General features: G+C 35.7%; 1 long non-coding RNA gene across 2 annotated transcripts; it reads right to left on the bottom strand.

Moving 5' to 3' along the window:
- Positions 1-6,021: 6,021 nt before the first annotated feature.
- On the bottom strand, positions 6,022-8,809 carry LOC131599550 (uncharacterized). 2 transcript variants are annotated; one of them, XR_009282838.1, is made up of 5 exons: positions 8,698-8,809; positions 8,247-8,345; positions 7,010-7,130; positions 6,531-6,755; positions 6,022-6,327 (listed from the first exon to the last, which is right to left on the bottom strand). It is a non-coding gene; the product is annotated as an uncharacterized LOC131599550 (long non-coding RNA). The 2 variants fall into 2 exon arrangements; XR_009282837.1 differs by having other exon boundaries at positions 8,247-8,791.
- Between the last annotated feature and the right edge of the window lie 3,658 nt (positions 8,810-12,467).

Raw genomic sequence — 12,467 nt, 5'->3', positions numbered from 1 at the left:
TCAGTGGTACGTCGATGAATTATCTCTTTTTATATCATCAGTGGTACGGTGGTATATCTCTTCATACCTTCAGTGGAACGTTGGTATGTGTTATCGTCAGTGGTACGACGGTACATCTCTTTCATCGTCAGTGGTACGTCGATGAATTATCTCTTTTTATATCATCAGTGGTACGGTGGTATATCTCTTCATACCTTCAGTGGAACGTTGGTATGTATTATCGTCAGTGGTACGGCGGTACATCTCTTTCATCGTCAGTGGTACGTCGATGAATTATCTCTTTTTATATCATCAGTGGTACGGTGGTATATCTCTTCATACCTTTAGTGGAACGTTGGTATGTGTTATCGTCAGTGGTACGGCGGTACATCTCTTTCATGGTCAGTGGTACGTCGATGAATTATCTCTTTTTATATCATCAGTGGTACGGTGGTATATCTCTTTAATACCTTCAGTGGACTGTTGGTATGTGTTATCGTCAGTGGTACGGCGGTACATCTCTTTCATCGTCAGTGCTACGTCGATGAATTATCTCTTTTTATATCATCAGTGGTACAATGGTATATCTCTTCATACCTTCAGTGGAACGTTGGTATGTGTTATCGTCAGTGGTACGGCGGTACATCTCTTTCATCGTCAGTGGTACGTCGATGAATTATCTCTTTTTATATCATCAGTGGTACGGTGGTATATCTCTTCATACCTTCAGTGGAACGTTGGTATGTGTTATCGTCGGTGGTACGGCGGTACATCTCTTTCATCGTCAGTGGTACGTCGATGAATTATCTCTTTTTATATCATCAGTGGTACGGTGGTATATCTCTTCATACCTTCAGTGGAACGTTGGTATGTGTTATCGTCAGTGGTACGGCGGTACATCTCTTTCATCTTCAGTGGTACGTCGATGAATTATCTCTTTTTATATCATCAGTGGTATGGTGGTATATCTCTTCATACCTTCAGTGGAACGTTGGTATGTGTTATTGTTTGTGGTACGGCGATACATCTCTTTCATCGTCAGTAGTACGTCGATGAATTATCTCTTTTTATATCATCAGTGGTACGGTGGTATATCTCTTCATACCTTCAGTGGAACGTTGGTATGTGTTATCGTCAGTGGTACGGCGGTACATCTCTTTATATCATCAGTGGTACGATGGTGTGGTTACGGAAGATTGGCATTCCTATTCAGGATGCGTACTTTCTCATCCCCAGTGAAAGAGGATACCCCATTTTCTCACCTCCAGCGAAAGGTGATGCTTTAACCTCCCTGGTGCGAAATATTTTCCCCAGAGAAGTTTCTTTTCCCACCAAAGTTTTGTCTCTCCAACAAAGTCTTGCCTTCCTTAGTGGAGCTATGCCAGCAAAACATTTGTTTCCCCAGTGGAGTTCCTTTTTTCTCCCCGGTGTTGCTATGTTTTATCCTCATCATATGCATTCATTAAACATTGCATAGCATCTTAGGTTCAAAAATTGTGTTTTATATATTTAAGTCTCTTCGATTTCGTCAAAACGAAGATTTCCAATCATCGTATCTCCAAATCGAAGAAACTTAAATAGGGGCATCTGTCATATCCCAATTTTTGACCCTAAGATCCTATATCATTCATATCCCGATCATTAATCAAGAGCTTCACTTGGAAGTTTTGTTTGTGGTGTTGCACTCACCTCATCAATAAGAGGGACCATCAAGCACCAATGATTGTTTATCTTGTATGCATATTGTACTAACCCAAATACCAAAAATATTGCTTTGTTTCTTTGTAGGCTTTTGTTTTGTAGGTACCAAGCCAAGACATGCAATAAACAAGGCATTTTTCATATTTTGGACTGATGAAATTGATTTCCCTACTGGGTAAATCGATTTCCCTGCAGCAATCTTCAACAAAATCACATTCTGGACAGCATGAAATCGATTTCCCTCCTGGGTAAATCGATTTCCCTAATGTATTTTGCACCAAATTCTCTTCTGGAACAGTGTGAAATCGATTTCACTCCTGGGGAAATCGATTTCCTTAAGGCGAAATTCAAAAAATATAAGGAGGGAAGCTTGACATTATTTTGGCACCTTTTTATTTGGTCATTTTATCAATTTTCCACCTCATCAAAATTAACCCCTTCATTAAACCCACTTAAACCTCATTTTACCATTTTTTACCATTTAAATTCCACCTTAATTACCAATTAAACACAAGTTAATTACCAAACACAAAAAGACCAAACTACCACTACTCTTGCTCCAATTCTATAAATGGGTTAATGAACTTTTTCGTCCCTTTAAATATTTCAAATTTCGTTTTTAGTCCCTCCAAAATTTTCCTTCAAGAAATCGTCCCTTCAAAATTTTTCTTCCGAACTATTGGTCCCTAACGTCAAATTTCGTAGCTAATCGGTGGCTAAAGTCGTAGCTAATCTCTAGCAAATTTGACGTTAGGGACCAATAATTTAGACGAAAAATTTTGAAGGGACGGTTTCTTAAAGGAAAATTTTGGAGGGACTAAAAACGAAATCTGCAATATTTAGAGGGACCAAAAAGTTCATTAACCCTTCTATAAATAGAGACCTCTACTCTCTCATTTCTCCAGCTTTGAGAGCCAAAAAACCCCTTGCAATTTCTCTTCTCATCCCTACCAAATTCACCAAAGCTCTTTGTTCTTTCATAAAGTTTGTGAGTCACACCTTGAACCTCACAAACTTTGAGCTAAGCAACCTTTCTTTTCACTCTTTTTCTTCATATTGTTGAGAGATCAAGATTTGTGTTGGTGATTCTTGAAGTGGATCTAAGTTTTGTTCAAGAATTGGTAATTTTCACCATCCTTTTTCATCTACCATAATGTGATTCTTTTGTGCTTGTATGTGATGCATCTTTGATGCTATATTGGTCCTATTTGATGGTGATTTGATGGAAAATTCGTGCTCCAATGGATATGTGATCATAAGGTGTTTGTATATTTGTTCAAATCAAGTTTCATGCCTTTAAATGATGTTTTTGCTGAAATTTACACTGATGAAATCGATTTCCTTAAGGCTGAAATCGATTTCATGCTGTACGTAACTTGTCTTTTTGAAAACTGCACTATGGAAATCGATTTCCCCTTGCATGAAATCGATTTCCTGCTGGCAGAATGTGGTTTTTTGCCTTTTTTATGCTTGTTTTGGTTTCCTTCTTCCTCCACTTCATTAATATCATTGGATCTAGGATGTTGATAGGTTTGAAAGGACCAAATCCATAATATTAGACGAATGATATTAATGATAGTGTGAGTTGATTTTACTTTATGCATTTTTATCTTCTTCTTCTCCTTTTTTCTTTTGATCGATGAAAGTCTTAATACTTTGAGAATTCTTATGGATTCTTAGTAAAGACTAGATCGTTACCTATTTTCTTTTCGTGCGGTATTGCTTTTGGAGAATGATCTACATATCATTTCTCTCGCATGCATTAGCACATAGAGTTTTGACCGGCCTCGTTGTAGGGTGATTTCTATATAAATCACTTGGCGATCTGCTTAACATAGCGCAATATTTCGTGTCCCGAATAAAAAAGATCAAATATGGAAGAGAATTGTATGCGGTTGATTTAAGACTTATGGAAATTTATCGTGTAGTCGCTATGATTTTATCAAGCTTCTGATAAAGTTCCATTGAATTTAAATCCGAGAACATCCTTCACTCACCATCGATCTTTCTTACTAACTTTGATAACATACTTGACAAGTTTCAAGATGGTTATCTTTAACATCTAACAACTAACTTTAATTTCCGCACTTTATTATACCGCTCTTTATATTTCTCGCTTTATTGCTTTATTTTATCATTTCATCATATTTACATTCCGCTATTTTTCCTTTGTCCATTTGGACATATGTTTATGTTTCCGCCATTTTCTCTTTGTCCACTTGGACCATACTTTACTTTTATGCTAAAACATTAATAAATAACAAAAATCTAAAAAAACACTTAAGGCTCTCTTTTGGACTATTGGTTACTATCCCTAGCATTTTGGAGATTCGGACTTATGGACTTAGTGCCTCTGGACCCTTATTCTGTTGTTACTCTGCTGTTATTCTGTCTGTCTGGCATTGGATTGTTGTCTGTTTGTATGTGCAGGTATTTCCTTGAAAGCCCTTGATGGTTAATTCTGAGGCATTGAGATAAGGATTTTACCCGAAAACAGCCGTTACTCTGCCCGATTTTCGTCAGAATTTTTAATGTGCTTAATGCAAAGTGGTGCTAAGATAATAAGTTCATCTGGATCCCCAAGTGATAATGTGTTAGTTTGGTATTGATAAGTCCAAAGGATGGGAAATCTACCTTGACTTATAATGTCAAGTGTTGGCTTCTTTTTCGGTTAGATCGTTTCTTTCCTTAGCTTTTATTTTACGCAATAGGATAGCCTCTTCATCTCCTCCCATTCTTAAATTTTCAAAATCTTCTCCCTTTTTCAAAAACCTTCTTATGTTTTCAAACCTTTTCAAAACCTTTTCTCTTAAAAAATATCTTTTGCCCTCAGAGGCTTTTCTTCAAAAGTTTAGACACTATTAATCGTCGAAACGAGTGGTTATACCCCACGATTTTGAAATTGATTGATATAATGAGATCTTTTCCGCGTGAGAGAGCTAGTGGCATACTCGTTGATTTTATCCGAGTTGGAGCCCTTCTTTCATTTGCGATGCGAAGAACTCATTTGTTCTCATGCTCAAGATCAATGGCTGAGTATTTCTCTCCGACGACGATAAAGTGTTTATTCGTTTTTAAAACGTTTTTCCCTTTAAGCGGAACTACATTAGCTCTGACTTCTCCATTGCACCGAGGAGGTATGTAGGCACAAGGCTTAACGTCTTGCCGAGCTTATTTTAAAAATAAAACAAACCCTTTTTAGCACACACGACACAAATTTTCAAAAAGGTTCCTGTGGAGTACCACAAATATGAGGGGTGCTTAAAACCTTCCCCTTGTATAAACAACACCCGTACCTAAGATCTCTTCTTTTTGTTTTAAAAACAAACTTTGGGTTTTATTCGTTCTTTTCCCTTTTCCTTTGGAAACAATAAAGCGCGGTGGCGACTTTCACTGAAATATTGATTCGAGTCAATCCTATGGCTTCGATCTCAGATTTTCCCCGCTACACTTACAAAACCTGTATTAGCTCCACACATATATGCAACCTGCATAAACACAATCAACCAGTAAATATAATGTCATCAACATAAATTTGAGCAATCATGATGTTTCCTTTTACTTCTTTAACAAAGAGAGTTTTATCAATACCACATTTCCTGTATCCATTTCCACAAAGGAACTCTGTTAATCTTTCATACCATGCTTTAGGAGCATGTTCCAACTCGTACAGAGCTTTCTTCAACTTATACACATGGTTAGGAAAACTAGGATCAACGATTCCTTTAGGCTGCTCCACATAAACTTCCTCATTCAGATAACCGTAAAGGAAAGCACTCTTTACGTCCATTTGAAACAACTTAAACTTAAGAATGCAAGCTACTCCTGAGAGTAATCTGATTGATTCAAGTCTAGCAACGGGAGAAATTTTTTTATCAAAGTCAATTCCTTCAATTTGAGCACTACAACATTTTTCCTCTTTAACAACAGTTGAAAAATGTAGCCAGAAATGGAAAAAACGTTGCCTAAAAGAATAGGGGACGTTTTCCAGCCGTCCTCTGTGCGAGCGTTGCCTATTGTTTTAGGGGACGTTTTTTTTCATTTTTGGCCACAATTTTCGAAAACGTTGCCTTAAATATTGGAAAAGGGGACGTTTTTCTCTGTCATCTTAGGAAACGTTTTTAAGGTGTTGTTAAAAATCGCAACAACGGCAAAACGTTCCCTAAAAGTGGTAGAATGAAAACACTCTAAGGGGACGATTTTCAAATGTTGTCATATCTGGTAACAATTACAAATTGTTCTTTAAAAATGAAATAGAGAGAAAACTTGGTAAATATATCTATAAGTTACAAGGATTACTTTTTACCATATTTTTCATAAAATAAACAATTCAAACAATAATTACACCAAACATAAATTGCTTGTACTACAAAAATTGTGTTTGTAAAATCTTCAAGCATTAACTCAATTACACAAAATGTATAACATTACTTAATACTACAAGTTTAACACATAGAAGTCTAAGTCTAGCAAAATGACAAAAATACATAGTTTCTTTAAGTTTAATGTTTAAGTAGAAGCCTAAAACAACATCATCCAACTTATTTAAATTTGTCGAACTCGTCGTCATTTCCATCATGCTCTTTATCACCTATGTCGTCCTCTTGAAGGTCATCACCTATGTCGTCCTCTTAAAATTCATTTTACCTTTACATCACAAATATAATCATATTTCTCAAACAAGTAGAATCAGTGCTTGAAAATTTGGAAATTCATATTTGAAAAGACAAACTAAATGCCGATGCCATGCAACCAAAACAAAATTCAAAGAAAAGTTTCATTAAGAAGACAATATATTGAAAACTAATCATTGAGATAGAATCCCTCTTGAATGTAATAGATTGAATTACCTTTAGAAGACATGGTAGGGATTATGGTGGTTGGCACAAAATCCATCAAGCCATACTGCCGCAACAGAAATTTAACAACACTGACTATATAGTTTCTAGAAAAATAAAAGCTTTCGGTTTCTTGTGCACCTTTCTTCTTTATTAATTAGGTGGGAATTTAGAGAGGTGCTATTAATCAATTTGGAGGGTCTTGTAATCAACCAAGAAGAAAGGGTACAATCCTCGCTGCAAGAAGCAGAAAACATAATAAGAATGAGTGGCTCTAAGAACCCATCTTAATAATACCAATTTCTAAATATAAAAAATTGACTGAGAGAAATCTAGAGTATTGTTGTCAAATATCAGTCAAGATAAGATAAATAAAAACTTAAAAACTTATTCCATGCAATTCTAAAAGGAAGCCAATAATTTAAAATATATGCATATGACGTGAATAATTGATATAGTTGGTAAGATACATCTAGCATATTACTACTAACCAAAGATTGATATTCCTGTAGAAAGATCAGCAATGTGAATGTCCATGTCCATGTCCATGTCCAGAACTAGCATCAAGGTCCTGGTCTGCATGGTCCCTATAAGAATGGGAATGTTCACCACCTTCAAGTGAAATCAATTATTAAGTTTGTAGACAAAGAGATAAAAAATTTAAAGAAGAAAACAATTATTTGAAGATGTATAGGTTCTGATGCATATCATACCAAAAGCGTGTGGTAGTAATTTAGTAAGTTTCCTAAGTTACTAGCATGCAGGCAATCATAAACTTACAAACATAAAGTAGAAAAGTGGCATTAGAAAAAGTATTAAAGATGGCCAGAACGAAGGACTGTCCATATGTGTAATTTTATTTAGTATAATCAATAACTTTTTTCTTTAAAAAATAAATTTAGAAGAGCCACCTTAGCAAATATCTTTTCATACATAAAAAACTATGGTATGTTAGAAGAAATGCCATTATCAATAGATTCAATACTGAACAATGTAAGACATGAAACTAAACATATAAGTGAGAATTGTTTTGACTTCAGATTCTCTATAATAGCACTAACAACTAAAGTAAGGATTCTCTCCACACTCTTAACTATTATGACTCTTACTTCATTCTATTAACATGTGATTTGTTTTTTGTTTTTTTTTAAGAAAAAGAAATTATATTACTAAATATCACCCACCTACAAACCCAAAATTCCAAAGCACATAAACCAAAACCAATATCAAGGGGCAGCCGCCCCACAATCTTGTTGAACCAAAGCATGCACCATCAGGACAATGAACAACAAAAAACACCTAAGTTCTAACAAGAGAAAAACCACCCATGATGAATCACTTTAACTATACAACTAAGAACAAGCATAATCAACACATAAATACAGCACCAACTCAATTATAAATGGGAGAAAAATTACTCTCCAGACACCAAAACAAAGGCAATGCTAACTAGAGAAAAGACAAATATAATCAAAAAAAATCTTTCAAAAAGGGGCATCTACATTAAATAGTACAATAGCACAAGATAATACATAAAAAATATTTAACAAAATTTAAACAATCATTCAAAAATCTTCATAAATCACATAATACCATGTAAAATCATATTCATTCTTTTTAAATTATGCCATTGCTTTTTTCAACAAACAAAACACACTTTTTTTCAACAAACATAGATACAACTTTGACTGAATGAAACTAAGAATAATATATAAATTAAAAGAATACCCGAATAAAACTATTATAAATAAGTAAGAATTGGAATAGCAACTCCACAAATGGTTCTGGAACTCCAAGTTGGCGTTAATCTCTCTTCCAAATTAGCTTCTAAATCCAATAGAACAATTAATAGTTAACAAATATGATATAAGTTCATATAAAAAAAAAAAGTAAAAGGGTTTAACGATAATAGAAAAGGGGGAGAACCCCGATTTCAATCTCATGACTCAAACATAGAAATATGAAGAATTTACGGAAGGGAACCACAATCACAATCAAAACACAAATAGAGCTGCGATGAAAAAGGAACATGGAAGAGATATGACAGAGGAAATCGATTCGAATATGGAAAAATCAATTTGGGAAAAATCGATTTGGGGATAGGAAAAACGATTTAAGTAAAGAAAGACTGATTTGGGAGGGGAAATCGATATGGGTTACAATAGAAAAATCAATTTACATATCGAAAGCCAAAAGAAAGTTGAAGAAGGGTTAGCCGAGAACTCTTCGTTTTCCAGTAAGTACTGGATGCTCTTGTGAAAAAAGAAAGAAAAAAAAACCTTTGGGAAATACTGTGAGTAATTTTATAACATATATTTAATTATATTCAATTTTTTTATATTACATATTTCTAAAAAAAATACATTATTTATATAATAAAATAATATATAAATTTATATGTTTTGAGAAAAGATTTATTCAAAAATAAAAGTTAGTATATACTAACTTTTATAAAAAAATAAGCCTAAATAAACTTTGATATATTTTTAGGAAAATTGTTATTAAAATTTTTGTTTTAATATTTTTTACAACCAGAAAAAATTATAGTTTTTTGTTAAAAATTTTTATTTAAATATATAAATGTTTAAAGAGAAGAGAGCAATCTAGATCTTTATTAATATTAAAATTTTAAGAATTTTTTTTAGGAAGTAACGCAACCATTCAAAAACGTCCCCATAAGTGTTTTAGGGGACAATTATCAAATATTGTCAAAACAATAACAGAGGTACATTTAAAAATCGTCCCCAAAAGTGTTTAGGGGACATTTATAAGCTGTTGTAAAAACATTGTAAGCATCGCGTGCAAAATGTTGCCAGAAATATATTTTTGGCAACAATTTTTACATGTTGCATTAAAAAGTGTTGCCAGAGACAATAAATGTTGTAGTGGAGTGTACCCTTGAGCAACCAATCTTGCTTTATTTATGATAATTACACCTTTTTCATCGGACTTATTCTTGTACACCCATTTAGTTCTAATAATATTTGTACCTTCAGGTCGTGGGACCAGATCCTAGACTTCGTTCCTTTTGAATTGTTCTAGCTCTTCTTGCATGGCATTGATCCAAAACTCATCAGTCAAGGCTTCTTTGACATTTTTGGGTTCAATTTTAGAGACAAGACAAGAATTTGATATGATTCCCCTTGATCAAATGGTGACTCTTTGATTAGGATTTCCTATAATAAGTTCTTTAGGATGATCATTTTGAATTCTGATGGAAGGCTCCTTGTTGGCTTGATCTGTCTTTGGTTCCTCTTGAACATGAATAGGGTCAAAATTTCTGTCAGATTGGATAGGATCAACAGCTCTGTCAGACTGGATAGGGTTAATACTTCGGTCAGTAAATTCTGTTAATGTTTCATTGATCGATGTTCCAACATCCTCTAGGACATCATCTTCAGCATTCCACCCTTTATCATCAATGACAACATTTATGGATTCCATCATTACTCTAGTCCTGGAGTTAAAGACTCTATAGGCTTTGTTGTTTATGGAGTAGCCCAGAAATATTCCCTCATCACTCTTAGGATGCAATTTCCTTCTTTGATTACGATCATCCAGAATGTAGCACTTACTTCCAAACTTCATACAAAGTAGTTGAAGTCCCTTTTCTCAGTGTGACCCTGTTATGAATATAGCAAGCAATATTCATAGCTTCAGCCTCAAAATGATAGGGTAATTTCTTTGCATGAATCATAGCTTTAGAAGATTTCTGAAGAGTTTTGTTCTTACGTTCAACAATCCCATTTTTTTGAGGGGTAATGGGAGAAGAGAACTCATGGTTGATTCCTTCATATGAGCAGAATTTAGAAAATTTGTTGTTCTCAAATTCCTTCCCATGATCACTTCTGATTCTAATGACATTGCTCTCCTTTTCTCTTTGAAGTCTTTGGCATAGGTCTTTGAAAACATCAAAGACTTCTGATTTTTCTCTGATGAAGCTTACCCAAGTGTATCTGGGGTAGTCATTTACAACTACATAAGCATATTTCTTTCCACCAAAACTTTCAACTTGCATAGGGCCCATTAAACCCATGTCAAGAAGTTACACAACCTATGATGTGGTAAGAAGGTCTCGACATGGTTATCTTCAATGAAAGTTGTCGATGCCAAGTTGCAGAGTCAATATCAATATCCATCGGAGAAGGCTGAACGTTATCTTCAATGAAATTTGTCGAGGCCAAGTTTTTCTCTGTTGATTGATCAGCATGGTTATCAACTGTCGACGGAGGCGAAGAAACCTTCTCAGTGGTAGCTGGCAAGATGACTGTAGATTTGTCATCATGAGGAATGTCAGCAGTGGTCAAATGAGTATATTCGGCAGCCAGAAGATCACCTTGCACGCCACCAGGTTGGGGAGGAGCAGTTTCGACAAGGTCAATATTGCCTTCAGCAGCCCCCAGAGTCGGTGAGCGATCTGAAAGACTAGAGTCAGAGCTAGTTGAATAAAAAGCATATCATGTAGCAGGACTAGTGACATAGTCAGAATCACTTTGAATAGTTGTGATAGTTAAGTCGATTAACTCACCAGCGGCTGAAGCAGGTTCCTATTGAGAAGAAGCGTCATTGGAGGAGGAGTGTATTCAGCCACACCGACAGCATCACCTTGTGGATTGGAGGGGTCAGCCTGTATTGAACAGTAAAGATTTCATAAGCAATTTTAATCTTAACTAAAGTCACAGACCCATCGTGGTTTAGTTCGCACCTGAAACGCTGGGTCAAAGGTCCGTTGCGCCCCATCCCCTTTCGAGGCTGCTATAGCCATGGGAGAATCTAGTTGTTTTGTTGGAGCTTTGGGAGAGAGAGTTGTCGAAGCTACGTATGAAATTGAAAGTTAGTACCAAACAAAGCTGAAATGGAGTTATTTCGAACAAAAATCTTACTCTTCCGTTTCAGAACCAATGACGAATAAGTTTCTTCTGATTCCTCACCCGATTCGACAAGCAGCGTAGCTCCTTGAGACTCGGGGGACTTAGGTTTTGGTTTTTGTTTTTTGACTGCCCCACCTTCAGCAGAAGACTCTTGCTTTCTTTTATGTGTGGAGCGGAGGTATCGGTGAAGGGTCTTAGCATCCTGAAATGGCTGGAAAAAGATTAGGTTATGCAAAGACAAAGTTATAATTTGACATAGAAAGTCAGGTCAGAGAAAATTACTTTCGGCCCTTCAGAAGCGTGCATTTTGTCCTTCTTGGACGACTTGGATTGGGGAGACGGAGCGGTCGAAGCCACAGAATGTTTTCGACTCTGGCACAAAGACAGGCACTCAGAATTAGAGGCAGAGAATAAAAACCAAATACATAGCCAGACATGAAACAAGCCGCAAATCGAACCTTTATAGCAGTCGAGATAGGTTCATCATCATCAGAGCTAGGGGTGTTAGTTTTTGGCTGCAAAAGAAGTGTCGGAACAAGGCAAAAACGTGAAGACAAAAATCTGCAAGGTCGAAGACATACCTTTGCCTTGGAAGTAGCTACTTTATCATACTTGGAGGGAGGGTTGTCTTTGCCAACTTCAAGAGGAATGGCTAAAGAAATGGCTAAATTAGTAACACAAAAAGTCAAAGAAAGTGAAAGGAGATTTTCAAGAAGCTGTTACCATTGGGAATGGCAGTGAGCTTCCTCACATATTGAGGGGAAATATGCAAGGCACCTGGATAATTGTCCAAGTTGTACTTCGTCGATTCAACTCTAGCGGCCTTTTTCTTATAAGCATTCTGGACATCCAACAAAGGACAATATTACCAATCCAGGATTGGCAGTCAAAATGCCAAAGCCAAAGGGCTAGTAAGCAAGGGAGGAAATTTAAGTTTTGCAAAATGAAGTGCGAAGAGACATTTGTCTTTCGCGTAACCATGTATTTTTAAAGAAGGGATCTTGCTGGTTACCTTCTCCCTTAATGCCTCAGCCGCTTGAGAGATGGTTCGATGAAGATCAGTGGGCAAATATACCAC

Source organism: Vicia villosa, linkage group LG4 (assembly GCF_029867415.1).
Source record: "Vicia villosa cultivar HV-30 ecotype Madison, WI linkage group LG4, Vvil1.0, whole genome shotgun sequence".
Lineage (NCBI taxonomy): Eukaryota > Viridiplantae > Streptophyta > Magnoliopsida > Fabales > Fabaceae > Vicia > Vicia villosa.
Note: the sequence above shows the minus strand (reverse complement) of the source record. Positions and strands in the feature narration are given on the sequence as shown.